Raw genomic sequence first — 14,960 nt, 5'->3', positions numbered from 1 at the left:
GTGGTGGAGCAGTGATTCACGCACTGCACGATGAATCAGTCCACGTGGGTTTACTTCCCAACCACAGGTAGCATCAGTCCTGGGTCACAGTCATCACTGGTTAAACAACCCTCATGTCAAAACGGCATGGGGAGACCTTGATCCAGCAGTGCTTGAATAAAGAGCTGAGCATTATTGTTTGTGTATATACTTTAGTGTGAAACGTCAATGTTTAAAATGGCATGTTGAAAGGCTAATTCGGGAGAAACAAACATGTAATTATAAATTGTGTAAGATTCAGATGTTAGATACTGGCTTAAACAATTGCAATTACTGGCAAAACGTCGTACTTAGATTGGAAATGTTGTAGATTTGCTCACCAACACACCGGTGTGCTGTACTAGTAACGAATTGGTATGTTCCTGTTTACGTGACAAACCTTACTAATTGGATGTGTCGGGTGGTGGCGGGTTTAACGACAAATTCATATTTACGCGATCTAACAAAAAAACTGTATTATGTTAAATGGTTTACACTATTAAAAACTACTTGGTAACAATACTACTATCCGTGCAGATCAAAGCAAAACAGAAATAATGGGGAATTTTCAAGGCTTCATATAAATAACTTTACCATATAAATCACTGAGTAGACCGAGACAGGTTTAGTGTCACTGGATCAGTGGGCTCGTGGGACAGACGTACGTTCTAAAAGTGATCTCCCTTGCACATAACTGTTTCATTATTCAACATGCCAAACACATGAATGCAAAAAATATATATAAACTGTATTAAGTTAATGGAAAAACAAATCAATCACACTCTAATAAAAATACCACTACATCACCTTGTGTAAAGCAAATGTATTTCCATTTTAATGTCAATTCGAAAATCAATGCTGTCCAGTACTGAAATATATCATAAGGCATTTATGTGAAAGAGCAATTCACAAAATATTGCTTTGTGGGCTCATGACACATTTAAGGTCATTTAAAGGGTAAAACCTCAGCTGAGCAACTGCAATGTCCAACACAAGCTCTGTCCTTTACCCCACACGTGTATTTCCCACGTGACATTTTGAGTACAGATGCTGTCATTGTTTTTGTGACGACATTTAGTCTTGGTCATTGCTCTATGTACAAGGTGGTTTAGATGTCTTGTGGCCCCCATTTAATTATCTAAAAACGTAATATTTTGTTTACCAATGGGTGTGAAAACAGAAATGAATAAGCAAAGGGGAAAAAAAATGCGCGGAGTTAATTAATTGGAAGTCACAAGACATATCGGCCACCCTGTAGGTTACACTTCTTTCACACCGTACGTAGCCAACCGTGCTTATCGGAGGTGCGGGGGAATGACAAACGAAAAGACAAAAATCTTTTCTAAAGAACCGAGTTTTCAATTGCAAACACATGGGTGAATAAAAAGCACTGAATAATTTACCTCAATGCGAGAGCAGCCCCCCTGAGGTCGTGACGGATTATAATTGTCAGGCCTTGGTTAATTCACCACGAGAAGAAGGCCATTCCACACAGTGTCACCCATGGAGGTAGTTTGACCATGGTTAACCACGCTGGTCAGTGCAGGTTTGTAGAGCGAGGGAGGGGTCAGGACCAGTTCAGATATTACTCAAAACTGATGTGAGCCGTGCAAAGCAACTGAATTTGCACTGCACTAACCACTGCTCGTTCCATGAAACTTGTTTTACAACTCAAAACATCCTTTCTGTGTGTTTAAACAATTATCCTATTGCAAAAACAGAGGTTTAATTTTACCTAGGGAATCACAGGAAGTTTAAATAACTTCTGAATGTGTCAGCTGCACTGAACAATAATACTGTAAAGGATTACAAACCTGATATTACAATACTTTACTCTGAATGTGCAAGAATGTTGTCTGCCACAAAAACAACACTGCGACTCATTTATCTGGCCGTCTTTCCAATTACAAGGCCAGGTACATTGCTTTATGGTTCTGAATCTCTTTGAACAGTTAAAATCCACACGATCATCCAAATACAGTACAATTTTACAATTAAATAGATAGGATAATTAACTACGCTCATGTACCGTACTCTCAAAACGTGTATCTCACACAAACAGGATAAAAATATCTGCCCTTGATATCGCTGAATATATACAACATAGTGCATAGGTTACACGTGATGAGATTTCATCATACTGTACAGAGTTTTAAGAAGATCTCAGAACATGGTGGCAGCAGTGACTGCTGCAGAGAAGCATTTCCAGTTTGCAAAGTGGTAAGTTACTCAAATTATCGGCACACATTTTGATTTGAATAAACCAAGTTTTTAATCCCACGTTTTAATAAAAAATTACGTGCGTTTTTTTTAACATTGCACTGTATCATGCACTGCACGTACATGTACGGGCCCTTTTGCCAATCCATTGCTGGATGAGTGCCTCCCCACGATTGGGGTATGGAGGTTATTTAACCCTCCTAACTCCACACTGGTTGGTGTGTGTTGGTGAAAGCGAGAAGAATAGACGTTGCAACATACTACGATACGCAGTACCCGTGCAATAATGGATTTTATGCAACGTTCCCTGCTCACCTGCCCAAGCAAAAATCGAGAGTCAACCCTGTTTAGCTGCCAAGATCTGATAACATCGGGCGCATTCGGAGTAATTTGTGCTCGAGATTGCAGGGCACAAAAGCAATAGCATTTTCAGCATGCGAGATGGGGAATTTTATATGCACAACATTTCAGTGGACTAACAAATATTATGCGAATCATTTACTTTCGTAAACCCGATTTATTTTCGTTTTCATTAAGATTTTCCCATTGGATTAACTTTTCATGCAACCGCATCGGGATTTCTTGCGGTGTGTTTCCAGGTGCGCAGGCTGGCTGTGCGGCTGATAACGTTGCCGTTACTACACTATTGCTGCGGTAAGTTGTTGTTATAATAAAGTAGTTTGTTTTTTGTGTGGTTATTGTGGTAGTAGTTGTTGTGGTGTTGCACCATGGTTGCAGTGATTTTTGACGCTGTAGTTGAGCTTGTAGGATCTGTTATTGTTTGTGAAAGGTGAACTCATAGGTTTGGGGGGGGGGGGGCTTCCTTGCGTGTTGATGGTACGTTCCTTTGCCTGGTAGGATATCTTTACCAACCACACGGACCTGCGTGGTGAAGCACGGTAACGTCAAAACACCCTCAGGTGTGTGATGCACATAAACCACCGCCAGCCAACCAGTCCCCCAACAGCAACTCTGGTTCCACCAGCCATGCCATCAGCAGGATAGGTGAAGATGCAGAGGGGGTGCTAAGGAAATTAACCGCGTACGAATACGACGTCTTCTGGATTTCGCTATTGCAATTACACATGGGTGTCTGGCTACAAATAAAACTCCTGAATTCAAAAGAGAACTAATAAAAATAAACTAGTCATATATGGACCCGTATTTTTCAATTGTAGTAATATTTTCTGTCAGTGGGAGAGCTGACAATCATCATGGAGTGGGATTTCTAGTCTTTCCAGGAACAAAACAAGATATTAGGATTTAAGCGTACAGTATTTTACATGAAATGGCCCAGCTAATATTAGCCCTCTTGAACCATTGGACTGTGAAACATAATTCAAATTTAAATGGTAATTTGTAAAAAGGGTAGGTTATAAATGTTTTTTACGAGCAGGGACATGATTATAATTAACACCTTTTTCAAAAACGAGTAGAGAAAATGAATATTAAATACCCAAAGTACGGAACACTTAGACACCAGGAATGAAATGGACTTTCTGGAACAAACCCCTAGACTGCGGGATGTATCTCTGTCCTTACGAGATCTAATGCAATAAGTGATCACCAGGTTGGTGCGATGCAAGTTACACTTCAGCAAATGAATCCAAAACATGAACATTGACAAATAAAATGGAGCAAATGCTTAAAAGTGTGAAAATAAGCTGGTAAAGGTGCATGCTTGGAATGATACGGACCAGGGAACACATGCATTGCTGAGATATGATTCATCATTCGCCGCTGAGATGTGCAGACGCAGATGTATTTATGTATCACGAGACTGAGAAATGGTGATAGTTTGGGGGGATGGTGGGCTTCATCTAGCAGTGGATAATGGTTGATAATGATACACAGGAAGTTGTCTGACATTTTAATTTAAACTTATGTAAATACTGCACAGAAACCAGACAACCATCCATACTATAAAATACCCACTCTTTCATTCAACACGATCCTATAAACTGAAAATTTAATGTACTGTATTTGGTTCACCAATTCAATAATTGTGTTAAATAAAATAGATACAAATACAAGTATAGACAGGTGGATATGGTGTAGTGGTTCACACACTTTATGATGTGCCCAGTGACCCGAGTTTAATTGCCAGTCATGGCTAACATCGTTGGTAAGGGATATCACAACCGGATCTGGCCACCCCCTTTCACCAACCCATACTGACCAGCATGGTGAAGTATGGTCAAACAACCCCCATGACCGATATGGCATGGAGAGGCCATCATCCAGCAGTGGATGGCCAAAATGCTTAAAGTTACGATTTTTTTTGTATTATAAGAAAACAAACAAAAACTTACAATAATACAGGAATACGTCTACAGAGCATAGGTAAGATATACGGACTCACCTTGACAGATCCTTAATGTCGTGTTCAAAACACTTGCACTGCCTATCAGTGTCTATCAGTGTCCGTCCAAAAAAAATGCTTACCCAGTACAAAGGAAAATGAACAAAGGCTCTTATCAGAACGCTGTATTTCTGTTACCGAATCAAAGAAGAACAGCACTCAGGAATGCCTAGACTCAGCATGCAATGCAGGCGGAGGCATTACAACAGTACTGTATTACCACTGACGTACTATGTGGTGGGTGGTAAAGGCAAAATGTAACTTGTGCTAACCTTAAATCACGTGGAACAAAGACATGCGATCAAATGTAAAGCTCGTCGGCAATGTTACAGGAAATACAAAAGAATGGTATTTCACTCACAGCCAAGTACTGTACCCAGTAAACATGGGACATTGGGCCAACATTGGCCCTACAGTTCTAACCACATGCCAACTTTGCACGTTTACTGGGAACCCGACTACAAAGGCATGTGTGGCCTCATGCTGTCACCGTGACACGTGGTGAGTCAGAATTCAGATGTGTCCGAGTGATTCATCGCAATTTAACAGAAACAATGTTTGCTATTGATAGAGTGCTAAGAAGACGGCAATGATGCATATTTTAAAAAATCCATTGTTTATACTGTAGTTTGTTTTCCCCACGTAAATGCGTCCTGCCTTCGCCCCCCAAGGACTGACTAAGTGTGGTGGTTCAGGGTAAATGTGTGTCCCTGCAATGGTCTTCCTCCAAGTTAATGAAGAGGTGGGCATACCCACACTTTACTCCACACACGCGATCTGTCGTGTGACCATTTATAACTGCTGGGTGGCAAGGAGACAGGGGATTCCAGAAAGTTTGCCCATGATGGTCAAATAGCCCCCCCCATGACCAGCACAGCATGGGAAAAGGCTCCTCTCGTCCAGTAGTGGATTGGCAAAATGTCCATTAAAACAACTCGAGTGTATTTTTCGATTTTAAGCTTTCGTGACTGTAGGGATTCATCTTCTTGGTTCTTTCGGTAAAGTCACGTAGAATGGAAATAATAAAACATTATAAAATAATTATTTTATAATGGTTTATTTTTATTATTTTATTATTTCCATTCTACGTGACTTTACCGAAAGAACCAAGAAGAACTCCAGTGTAACTACAACAACGAGGGAAACGTTCTTCCTTGATCAGCATATCTGACACGACATGAAGGGTAGTATTACAGTACACACAGTATATGTATTCGGGCTGAACGATTAATAGATTTGAAATCGAAATTTGAAACAATGCGATTATGAAATCGCAAAGGCTGCGATTTTTTGCGATTTGAAAAGTCCTGTAACTTTCTTATTGGAATTGTTTTTTTATTATTATAACTTTATTTATTGAACTTAAGAATTGTTCTGTTTTTGATTGTTCTATTTCAATTAAAACATTTAAATGAATACAGGTTGGAAGCAATTCATATCTTTAAAGTTCTCATCCTTGCATTAGAATATATAGAGCAGTTCATATTTTGATGGTTTCATGTGCTAATGCTCCATCGCATGTTTTAAATCTATTACACAGTGAATATTGAACTGAAACTTGACTTCAACAAATTTGATCGCAAATCAAATCGTGATATCTGTCAGTAAAACTCGCAATTAGATATTTCCCCCAAATCGTTCAACCCTAGTACGTACACACACTTGTGGGCAATCCACCAAATGTGCCTGAGAGAACAAGACCTTTGGACTTCATTGTGACGACAGTGTCCATTAACTAAAACATTATGTTCTCTATCCGAGTTGTGGTGTCCCCAATTGTTAGGAAGTGTTGGTTCAGCACCTACTGACAGCACGGTGTGCATGGCCATACATGCACACACGATGAACACCACTGTACCAAAAAGAAAAAAACCCACCACATTTATATACAGTATATGAAAAAAAAAAGTAAAAACACCGTTTCACCTCAATTGTATACATGTTAGAAGCATGTTCATTGATGGTCAATATGTTTAAGAACATGACTTTAGCACAGTAGACGTGTTGTAATTACTGTAAAAATAATGTTTGTATTTTTTATGATCCCTTTCTTTGAACGTCAGAATACGTACTGTGCAATTAGCACATACTGTCAAGATAAGGCAGTGTAAATGATCTCGTATGTCAATCTAACACATTTTAAGTGCCCCTTTAAGTAATTTGTAATGCAATGCATTGCCTCATTCTGATAAAGCCATCAGCCCATCACCATGATACATCAGCCATGATCAATCCCCTTTAAAAATTAGTGGGACATGGTACCGTGGAGGAAAATGATTATATCATCATCACCAGTCATGATCAATCCATTGGTGTACAAAGTCCTCCCCAGGCAAGTCAAGATCTCCTACCATCATTCGATATTAACAACTACTATTGCAACAGTTCAACACGGAGCCGAGTTCATCACTCCATCTCTGCGGCACGAATTCCTCCTAATGCTGCCACTGTTGTTTGTGGGACGACTCCAACCTCCGGTCAATCATCTCATATACTACCGTAGTCACATGTTCTGCTCAAGCTCATTTATACGACTCAACAGTCAATAGGACGATACCAACTTGAACATATGGACGCTTATTTTTGCAATAATGTTGCTGTAATTTGAACTATTTGTCATTCAGTTATCTGCACTGGCAGCTACAATAAACAGGTTTACGGTTATAAATGAGAACATTACGATAGAAAAGTTAATTGCATTAAATAGCTATTCTACTCAAACGAATTTACAAAAAAAACAATTAGTGTACAGTACAAGCAAAACCCTGGGAAGGATTAAAACAAGATTTGTTACATCTTCTGCAACACACAGGAAGCTATCTTTAACCTGTTTGTTCTCGAATCCATGTGTTCCTCTTTTCTGCTACAATATATTAAACTACTTCAATGAACTGTTTTGAAACCCAGGAGGTTTGCCATTAATCCAGATTGAACATTAAGACTTGTTTTTAGGACCTGTTTTTTAATAAACCGGGACATAAAACCATAAAACACATTTTTTCAAACCCAGGCTAGTGAATTGAAGCAAAGGGTTATTTCATACCCAGCATGGCATGGGGAGGCCCTTATCAAGCAGTGGATTGGCAAAATGTACATTAAAAAAGTACTTACAGTATACATAAACCAAATGAGGTCATTTGTATTCCTTGATAAAAATCACTGACATCACCTCAAACATACAGTACCATATTTCAGTACATAACAGTGTTAGTTTACACAATTGTAGGGCAATTCACCAAATGTTCCTGCGACAGAACAAGACCTTTGGACCAAGATCTGACGATAAGGTTACATCGACTGAAAACATTCATCCAAACCGGTGGCGTTTCAAACTGTTCACAAAATGTCCTATCAACAACTACGCACGATACATTTGAGTTGTCTTGCTAATGTGCATTTAATACACGTGCTTCTGATCCACATCCATCGCTGCAATAGTTTATCTTCGTCAAGACTTCGGGAAAAGCCGACTAAGCATGGGTTGACGCCGGTAAGAATGGGTGATCACCACGCACAAACAGGTTGTCACAGTCCTCCCAACACACAAACAACACATGTTATTGCTTCCACTGCTGACAAGCATTGCCCGAATAACCCCAATGACCTCCACGGTGACCCTCCTCACATCCAGTGGATTTACAACAGGGCTGTACATGTGCAGAACAGCGTGTACATTATTCATTATTCTTTCATGGATTGTCAGTCTTAAAAAAACTAGTATCGATATAGCACTTTTAGTAGAGGATGTAAAATGTACCCAAGCAAAGCCCTTCCTTCAATCCACTGCTGGATGAGGGCAGCCCCCAGGAACATCTGGTGAATTGCCCTACAATTGTGTAAACTAACGCTGTTATGTACTTAAATAATATGGTACTGTATGTTTGAGGTGATGTCAGTGATTTTTATCAAGGCATACAAATGACCTCTTTTGGTTTATGTACACTTGGCAGATTGACATACTTCACCACGCTGGTCGTTGCGGGTTGGTGAAAGACCGACGAATAGTAGGTAACAATGCATGGATATTTGTTTGCAACTACCCTCTGTAGACCACCACGTAGTAGCTAGACCGACACAGCGACCCTCTAACCATGGTTTGCATGGTTTTCACCCATCAAAAGCCACTGTCCAGGTTTATAAACGCCTGCTTAGCTTTGCGAGGGGTGGCCTGCCTGCAAACACCACTTGACTTTGGGCACACGAACCTCGCCACGTAGCCATGTGCAGTCACATCTTTGATAGTACATCATGAGCAAGCTGATCGTCTCTCGTGCAGGAGCGAAGGTGGATTATGAATGAGATGGCACGATAGATTGATTATGATGATGACAGCTATTGGCAATGAGACTGCTAAAAAACAACACAAGTCATTGTGCAATGGTGTAGTGACACACACACGCACAACAAAACCAACCATCATACCAACAAGACGAACCACTCCAAGCGAAAACTGCCCCTCGTGTTGCAACCAACACGACATCGGGTCAAAGCAACCTCCTCGGACAACGAGGCGAGAAGAAGAAGAAGAAATAAGAGCTGTGTTGTTCAATCATCGAACAACAACAACAACAGCAACCACGTGGGCCAACAATGCCTGGCAAATGTTTTGTGACGAGCAAAGCTTCAGGACATTTTTTCGATTTAAAGCTTTCGTGACCGCAGGTGATTCATCTTCTTGGTTCTTTCGGTAAAGTCACGTAGAAGTCGTGAGAATTGTATTTTAATGTTTTATTTTTCTAATTTTATTATTTCCCTTCTACGTGACTTTACCAAAAGATCCAAGAAGACTTGAGGACATTGACAAACATGAGGGCCCGCCTCCCTCCATCAGCTTGGCCTACAATCAACAACCGGCAAAGAATAAGACAAACCAAGCATGCCAACTATAACTCTATAGTTATAGAAACATGGGGGGGGGGGGGTACTACCACACGAGTACTGTATCGGATATGTAAACAAAGCCCCCCACCACCTCCACCACCACCAGTCAATCCACTGCTGGATGACGAGGGCCTTGGCCCATGGGCCCGTGGGTGTTCAACGTCACACGCTGCTGGGTGGCGGTGAAGGGGGTCAACTCGTGTGGGGGACGTGGGAGCTGCCATCCCCACACAGATACATACACCACGTTAACCACCATTACCACGTTAACAACCACCACCACCACGTTAACAACCACCTCCACCACGTTAACCACCACCACGATAACCACCACCACGTTAACCACCACCACGATAACCACCACCACGTTAACAACCACCACCACGTTAACCACCACCACGTTAACAACCACCACGTTAACAACCACCACGTTAACAACCACCACCACGTTAACAACCACCACTACCACGTTAACAACCACCACTACCACGTTAACCACCACCACTACCACGTCAACCACCACCACCACGTTAACAACCACCACTACCACGTCAACCACCACCACCACGTTAACAACCACCACTACCACGTTAACAACAACCACCACCACCACGTTAACAACCACCACCACCACCACGTTAACCACCACCACGTTAACAACCACCACCACGTTAACAACCACCACCACGATAACCACCACCACGTTAACCACCACCACGTTAACAACCACCACCACCACGTTAACCACAACCACCACCACGTTAACAACCACCACCACGTTAACAACCACCACCACGTTAACAACCACCACCACGTTAACCACAACCACCACCACGTTAACCACAACCACCACCACGTTAACAACCACCACGTTAACAACCACCACCACGTTAACCCAGCCCGTGACATACTTACACCACGTCAACCACCACCACCACGTTAACCCAGACAACCTGTTTGTGCATGCTGGTCTCGTCTATCCACCATCTCTCTCTCTGCTGCTGCTCTTGTTGTTGTCCCACCCTGGCACATCTCCCCGGCGATGTTACAGAACTGCGCTCTCGTCAAACTTAACGCAACTTTGTCGGCCCGGTGTCTAAGAGGCGATAGAAGAGGCGAGATGCTTAAGTTCGAGACTCTTACCTTGTGCTTTGCTTTACACGGACGACCGGCAGGCAGCGATTAGTGATAATAATTCCAATCGACGACCAACACCGTAAAAAAAAATCGACAAAGTCGTCTCTTCTCGTTGGGGTGAGACCTCTTCTAAGGCTCCTTTCTTTGATTCCGACTGAACCACCGACCGATGCAACAAAACCCGTGAGCCACCCGCTTTACTTTAAAAACACACCCCGCTGCGATCGTTTATATGTTGCACGTTTCCGCCCCCCTCCCATCTACTTACTTCCTTCCGTAGCTGTGTGCACGAAACATGTGACAACTCCGGCACAGTCACACACGACCACCCCCCCCGTCCCTTTTGTTTAACCCCAAACACGTGAGAGAGTCCCCTCCCCCCACCCACTCACTCACCCCCACCCACTACAGCCTCCACCCACTCCGGGCCCCCCCCACCCCCCCACTCAATCACCCCCACCCACTACAGCCCCCCCTCCCACTCCGGGTCCCCCCACCCCCTCCACCCACCCACTCACCCCCACTCACTCACTCACCCCCACCCACTCACCCCCACCCACTACAGCCTCCACCCACTCCGGGTCCCCCCACCCCCTCCACCCACCCACCCACTCACCCCCACCCCCTCCATCCACCCCCTCCACCCACCCACTCACCCCCACTCACCCCCACCCCCTCCACCCACCCACTCACCCCCACCCACCCACACACTCACCCCCACCCACACCCACTCACCTCCACCCACACCCACTCACCCCCACCCCCTCCACCCACCCACTCACCCCTCCCACTCAACCACCCCCACCCACTCCGGGTCCCCCACGCACCCCCCCCCCCACACACCCACCCCCACTCACCCACCCCCACTCACCCACTCACCCCCCACACCCACTCACCCACCCCCACCCTCACCCACTCACCCACCCCCATCCATTCACCCACCCACTCACCCCACCCCCACCCTCACCCACTCACCCACCCCCACCCATTCACCCACCCCCACCCCCACCCACCCACCCCCACCCACCCCGCCACTCACCCGCGTCCGCGTTGTCTCCGGGGTTGTGGGCGGGTGGATGGGCGGGTGGATGGGCGGGTGAGCGAGGGGGCGGGCTGGAGGGGTCCCTCTGGGGGGTACTGCGAGGGTCAACGGAGCCGCTCGTTTAAGAAATTCGGATTTATAACAATTTTAAACGACGCAAAGACAATAGATATTATCCAGTTGTCCATAATACAGTATACACAATAACACAACAACAATAATATTATTCCTCTGTATAGGCTTTAACGGGCTGTTGGGGGTGGGGGCCAAGTTTGCTGTTCGCGATCAGCTTATTAAGGCCCGGCCGCCTTTGTCTCCCTCGTGGCGATGTTTATACACCGCGCCGAGTACTCAGTTGAGGCCGAGTTGACCTAGGGGAGGCCCAGGACTGGTTCAGATAATCGTCATTGGTGCCGAAGCGAACTCGGATAGCCGGGTTCGTAGTGCGCTAACCACTGCGCCACCGCTCCCACCACAACACAATCTCACACGAGGATGATCACTTATTAACTGTTCCCTTTGTAAGTCTGTTTAATCATTTACTTCGCAATATCTGGTAGCAATAATGCTTCTACATAAAAAAAAAACGTTACTTCATCACAAACCCGTTACGTATTTTAACGTAAAACGTAAGCTTTAAAAAATCGTGGAAAATAATGTGCAGTACTAGTCTAGTTTGGCAAAGTCACAATTATATCTTCTTCTTAATCTCTCCCCCAAAGAATTGGGAGGTTGCCTCAATTCATAATCACGCACTGTTCTGTAACTACTCTACACACTGTGAATACATACTGCTCGTACCAAACGCTGCAGTAAAATTGCAATACTATTCCAGTTACTTCCCCCTCCCCCCAAACTTCTCTTGACAAACAAATTAACACCCCCCCCCCCACACTCAATAACAACACATTGCTGCAGCGAATGGGCGACTCACGATTGGCTGGATCTCCCCTATTGCCCAATCACAACGACCAAGTCAAACTCAGCCAACCAGCGACATCCACACCGGCCAGATGAGAATGGCAGCAGGTGGCGTGATGGTTTGCCCTGACAATCCGTGTGGGCAGATGGGTTTAAAAACGTGTTTATACTGGTAGGAACCTCCTGGTTACACCAGCCCACAGGGGATTATTGTGTCCGTCCGTCCGTCGTGCTTCCAAAACATGGGAGGGGTGGGGCTGGGTGGGGAGGGGCTGGGTGGGGCTGGGTGGGGAGGGGCTGGGTGGGGAGGGGAGGGGCTGGGTGGGGAGGGGCTGGGTGGGGCTGGGTGGGGAGGGGCTGGGTGGGGAGGGGAGGGGCTGGGTGGGGATGGAGGGGCTGGGTGGGGAGGGGAGGGTGGGGAGGGGCTGGGTGGGGAGGGGAGGGTGGGGAGGGGCTGGGTGGGGAGGGGCTGGGTGGGGGTGGGAATGGTGGGGCTGGGTGGGCAGGGGCTGGGTGGGGAGGGTGGGGCTGGGTGGGGGGTGGGAGGGGTGGGGCTGGGTGGGGAGGGGAGGGGCTGGTCACCCCGTGGTTCCCTTATAATACTCAACGTTTAACATACTCACGCCGGCTTTTGCCCGCCCTCACAGTCAGGCATATTTGCAGAATACACCATGCTGCCGTTGACCTGGCCATTGACCGAGCAACCCAACGTTCCTACCAGCTCCCTCCGCAGGAATGTGTTTAATTCCCTCCCTCTCCACCCACCCAACCAAACGTAAAAATGAAGACCTCTCTCTCACACACATAGACATTGATTGGGGTGAGAAATGCACAGTGCCTGAGCCAGAAATATAAGCACTTAGTCTTTCACGTGGCACAAATTAAAGTTCTCCATCGAGTCGTAACAAAGATGCATGGGAGAATTAGGAAGTTTTATTCCCAATATGTCCCGACAGCCTGTGTTCTCTCACAGGCTGTCGGGACATATTATTGGACAGGATGGTCCAGATATCATGTGACCCCCCCCCCGCCGCCCCATTTAATTATCTAAAACGTAATATTTTTAAAAAGAGGTTTATTTGAAACAGAAGTGAATATGCAAAGGGACAAAACATGTCAGGGGTCTATTAATTGTGAGTCACAAGATATCTGGATCACGGTGTACATAATTTTAATCAGCAGCAGCCATGGTCAATCCACTGCTGGATACATTCCTTTGCCCCCCCCCCCCCCCCCAGCTGCGGTCATAGTCTCGCAATGTAATAAACTCGTTTAAAAAAGTATTTTTTTAAACAACGGTTTTATTTCGATTTAAAGCTTTCGTGACTGCAGGGATTCATCTTCTTGGTTCTTTCGGTAAAGTCACGTAGAATGGAAATAATAAAATAATAATAATAAAACATAATAAAATAATTCTCACGACGTTTCGGCCACAACGCAAGCAGCCGTCCTCAGGTGAAGAACAGGTCTGTCGAGAAGACAGTCTTAACAACTTTGTTTAACTCACGGTCAAGAGGTACGTCAGTGGCACCTGAGACACGCGGCGCCTGCGTTTTGTGCGAGACCATTCCACAGTTTAGGGACCACGGCGTTTTTGACCTACACAAATATATAAATAATAATAAGACGTTCATACAAAATGTAAATTGCTTTAAAGGAGCGAATTAATTGATCAATTAATGCCGATTTTGATACAGGCATGCATTGTCACCGGATCTGAGTACGTGTGCAAAATGTGGAATTGATTGTACAACGGGAAGTAGACGAAATTTTGATAACAATATTTGACCCAGACATAGGAATCCAGTTAAGTAAAACTTGGTGTACTTTGAGGCCACGTGAATTGTCGAAGGCTCGATGCTGACTGGAGGTCACGAGAGAGACCCAGGTGTCATGAGTTGACTTGGCTCCTTTGCTGTAACGACTTGCTGCGGTGTAGCCGCTCGTTGTTGTGAGCGTCGTTCCCCCGCTGTTGTTGGAGGGCAACTGCCTCCAAACGTCCCAGTTGCGTCCTTCACAAAGATCTCCCATGTGGCCTTGAATAGACTGTTGAGGCAAGTGCTATGAGCAGGCACCTATGACGACCGGCATGGCACACGAGGAAGTGAGTGGCCAATACCATGCCCGGCCGCCCTTGTCTCCAAAGTGGCAATGTTTACGCATCACACTACGTACTCATTTTCGGCTGAGTCTACCCAGGGGAGGCCCAATACCGGCTCAGATCATAGCCGCTGGTATTGACCGCGAGCGGGGATCGAATCCGCGTGGCCGGGTTCACGAGCTGATTTCATCGGCCCGTCCCATCGGACACGTTTCATTCTATCACTGTCACTCCCCGTCATCCTTCACCATCGTCCCCCATCTCTTCTAGCGACACGT

The 14,960-nt window shown here is 45.1% G+C and overlaps 1 protein-coding gene across 3 annotated transcripts in view; it reads right to left on the bottom strand.

Annotated features, from left to right (window-relative positions):
* LOC133345597 (hsp70-Hsp90 organising protein-like) overlaps positions 1 to 10,918 on the bottom strand; it is a 67,453-nt gene extending 56,535 nt beyond the window's left edge. For all 3 annotated transcript variants that reach the window (XM_061556509.1, XM_061556511.1, XM_061556510.1), the window contains exon 1: positions 10,625 to 10,918. The gene's annotated coding sequence lies outside the window, so the exon portion shown is untranslated. The remainder of the gene's footprint in view (positions 1 to 10,624) is intronic.
* Positions 10,919 to 14,960: the final 4,042 nt, after the last annotated feature.

The sequence above is a fragment of the Lethenteron reissneri genome, chromosome 22 (assembly GCF_015708825.2).
Source record: "Lethenteron reissneri isolate LAM-NWPU_2019-01 chromosome 22, ASM1570882v1, whole genome shotgun sequence".
NCBI classification, from domain to species: Eukaryota; Metazoa; Chordata; class Hyperoartia; order Petromyzontiformes; family Petromyzontidae; genus Lethenteron; species Lethenteron reissneri.
This window is presented reverse-complemented; position numbering and strand designations above follow the sequence as displayed.